This window comes from Dasypus novemcinctus, chromosome 25 (assembly GCF_030445035.2).
Source record: "Dasypus novemcinctus isolate mDasNov1 chromosome 25, mDasNov1.1.hap2, whole genome shotgun sequence".
Taxonomy (NCBI): domain Eukaryota; kingdom Metazoa; phylum Chordata; class Mammalia; order Cingulata; family Dasypodidae; genus Dasypus; species Dasypus novemcinctus.
In genome coordinates this window covers 63,746,137-63,750,359 of record NC_080697.1, presented here as the reverse complement: position 1 = coordinate 63,750,359, position 4,223 = coordinate 63,746,137, and positions in this window count along the sequence as shown.

Here is a 4,223-nt window from a genome sequence, read left to right as displayed (position 1 = left end):
TCCAATACAATGCCAAATGGTCAGAGGTTCCTTCCCTACATCCAGGCCTTCTTCTTTCTTTATACTTGCCCCTCCCTCTGCCAGTCCTGCACCACCTGTCAAATCCTCCTTCTCCACAGTCGGCCCCCTCTCCCACACACAGAAGATCCCTCTTCTGACTTTGACTCCACTGATTATGACCCTTCCCATCCTCCTCCTAAGCTCCCACAACCCCATTTAGAATCTTTGTCTCAACTTCCTACCAATGCACCAAGTTATCCCCCATCTTCTCCACCTATCAGTCATTTCTGAACCCAGGGTCCTCTGATTGAATATGATGCACCACCACTTCCCATGTCAGCCCAGGTACTCCCACTTCAGTGGGGGCACTGAAGTCATTGTCCATGCACATGGTCCCTTCTCACTTCCTGATCTCTCTCATAGTGAGAAACACTTGGGTTCTCTCTCCACAGATGCTGCACAATAAACTAGAGAATGCCAATGCCTCAATCAGTCATATAACATAAACTTTCAAGATGTTTATGTTATAATCAATTCCTCTACCACTCCCGAGGAAAAAGCTCACATTGCGTCACAGTCACTGCTTTCACAGACATCCTTCACAATCAAGACCTAAACCAAAATGCAGCCGGCCCCACTGCCCTTTGAGACTACCAAACCAACTCTCCAAACCTTATCCACATGTCTCACTTTCTTAAATACATAATAGATGTCCCTAAAAGCTGTAAATTTTTATAAAATCCAAGAAATAACCCCCCCAAAAAACTGATGAAAATCACCTGGTCTTTATGAGCTGACTCACAGAGACCATTTTAAAATAGACTAACCTAGATCCCAGTTCTGAAGCATGAAAATTATATCTCCACATTTCATCTCACAATTCAGCCCAGACATTAAGAAAAAGTTGCAAAAACAAGAGGATGGGCCTCTAAAACTCCTCAAAAGGACCTTGTTAAAACTGCCTTCAGAGTCCTTAGCAATAGAGATGAGGAAATTAATAACAAAAGATCAAACTATGACAGGAGATGAACACTAGTGTGGGGTGTTATTGATGGGAGACACATGGTTGGGAGGGAGTTTTCCAGGGCATGTAAATAGGGAATATAAAAATATTCAGTTATTCATTGCATATTTTCATAGTAGAGTTACATGTGACAACTGAGGGAGTGATGAGTTCCTAGTGAAGGGAGCTCTGTCACAGTCCCCAGTGGAGCAGCAACAATCCCCCAAGTGCAAGGGCAAAGAGCAGTGAAGAATGATAGTCCAATGATGAGCCCTTGATACTCATGACTATACATATGAACCTGTGTTCCTGAAATTTCAACTAGGCCTAGAGTTGTAGGGTGCCTAAGAGTTACCTCCTGAGAGCCTCCGTGTTGCTCAAATATGGCCACTCTCTAAGTCAAACTCAGCATGTAAATGCATTACCTCCCCACCCCAGCATGGGACATGACACCCAAGGATGAGTCTCCCTGGCACCAAGGGCACTGTTGGTGATGCAATGTGAAAAAGACCCTGAATAAAAGGGGGAAATTGTAAAAAAACTAATGAGTTTATATAGCTAAGAGACTTCAAAATGAGTCGGGAGGTCATCAGAGGATTGTGCTTATGCATCTCTCAACAGGTTCCCGGAGACAGTCAGAGTAGATAAAATCTCATGTACTGTGCTCCTGAAGGCTAAACAAACACACAGCTTGTATGGTCATAGCAGATGGCTCTGGAGTTCAGTGTCTTATCAGTGGGCCCTACTATGTGTTCCTGAGTGTGATGGAGTTGGACTCAGATGTAACTTTTCTACACGTGCCTCTTCTGTCACTTTTACTGTGGTTAGTGCTGAGTTTGGTGTATATTCAGGTAACTTGAATCTCTGGACTGGACAATTACCAGCTGGGTCCTGAGCTCAGCAGAGTTGCAAATCCTACTCTCTGGTTCATTGAACTTACCCAGGTCAGCTGACAGGGAGGTGAAAATGGTCAACCACCACATCAGGGAACCAAGACTGCCTACAATTGCAAGCAGGAGAATCACATCATCAGTCATGTGTGATCTAAGTTCCTCTCAATTTAGAGGTGGAGTGGACATCCCTATCCCAGGATCCACAGAATGGAGGAATAAAATATGAGTTAGAGTGGGCTTACTGGTATTCTACTTTAGAACTATTGTGACTCTAGCAATGGAAAATATTGTATCATTGAGGTGGAGACAATAGCAACAGTTGTTGCTGAGGGTAGGGAGAGGGAAGAAGAGATGGGGTGTGGGGGCATTTTCTGGACTTAGAGTTGTCCTAAATGATACTGCAGGTTCAGATGCTAACATTATATATCTTGCCATAACCCACTGAATGTACTGGGGGAGAGTGTGAACTACAATATAAACTATAATCCTTGCGGTGCAGCATGCACCAAAATGTATTCACCAAATGCAATGAATGGGCCACAATGATGAAAGAGGTTCTTGATGTAGGAGGAGTGGGGGGTGTGATGTGGGGGATATATGGGAACCCCATATTTTTTAATGTAACATTTTTTGTGATCTACGTATCTTTTTAAAAAGAAAAAAAATCAAACAATATTAGGCTAAGTACCATTTAATTGTAGCCACCATTCAAGACAGCCAAAAGAAACCATTGAGCTCTGCAATAACCCTGCTTCAGGTGGAGCATAGAGGGACACTGGGCAAACATGTGTCACAACCCTGGGGTCCACTGGCCCCTTGCCCTATGTGCCGGGTTAAAGGGCACTGGAAATAAGACTTTTTTTTTTAATAGAATTATTTTATTGTGTTTTTTTAAAAATTTTTTAATTTATTGATTTTTATTGAATTTGTAATAATATTACATTAAAAACATATATGTATATGAGGTCCCATTCAACCCCACCACCCCCACCCCACCTCTCCCCCCCCCCCCCCCCAGCAACACTCATTCCCATCATCATGACACATCCATGGCATTTGGTAAGTACATCTTTGGGCACCTCTGCGCCTCATGGTCAATGGTCCACATCATGGCCCATACTCTCCCCCACTCCATCCAGTGGGCCCTGTGAGGATTTACAATGTCCAGTGATTGCCCCTGAAGCACCATCCAGGGCAGCTCCATGTCCCAAAGACACCTCCACCTCTCATCTCTTCCTGCCTTTCCCCATACCCATCAGCCACCATGTCCACTTTTCCCAATCCAATGCCACCTTTTCTATGTGGACATTGGATTGGTTGTGTCCATTGCACCTCTATGTCAAGAGGAGGCTCAGATTCCACATGGATGCTGGATGCAATCCTCCCACTTTCAGTTGTAATCACTCTAGGCTCCATGGTGTGGTGGTTGTCCTTCTTCAACTCCATCTTAGCTGAGTGTGGTGAGTCCAATGAAACAGATTGTAGGTGCTGGAGTCTGTTGAGGCTCAGGACCTGGCTATCACATTGTCAGTCCAGAGATTCAAACCCCCTAAATATATCTTAAACCCCAACACTAACTGCACCTCCAGCACATTAGCATGAAAGTCTTATGAAGAGAGATCCCATCTGAGTCCAGATTCATCACACATAAACACCATTTCCAAAGAGGGGCCATCTGACCTGGTAGTTAACCCCATCGGCCATGACCATAACTCCCATGGGTCTCTTTAGCCCTCAAAGGAACCAATACCTGGGGGTTGTATCTGCTTTATCTGTCTCTCAGACTCTGCTCAGTTGTGCATAAGGGCAATCCTTCTGACAGCCTCCAGACTCTTTTTTAGAGACTTGTAGCCATATAAACTCATTTCTCCTTTCCATTTCCCCCTTACATTAGGTCAAACAGCATTTTAAAGTCATGTTATTTTATGTAGACAGGGATATTCTGCTGATCCGCATTGAGCCTTCCATATAAGATCATTTTCCAGTTGCATCATCAGTTGGTAGTTGATAGTGGTCCCTCGGTACCAGGGAGGCTCATCCCCGGGTGTCATGTCCCACACTGGGGGGAAGGCATTGCATTTACATGCTGAGTTTGGCTTCAAGACTGGCCACATTTGAGTAACATGAAGGCTGACAGGAGGAAATTCCCAGGCACAATGCTGCTCTAGGCCTTGTTCTTATTTTAGGCTTATCAGCTCACAAGCATAGTCATTAGCATCAGGGGCTCACTGTTGAACCCTCAGTCCCTCCCGGTCCCCACCGCTGCACCTGGGAGACTGTCGCTGCTCCCCTAGGGACCACGACAGAGCACCACTGGCCAGGAACCC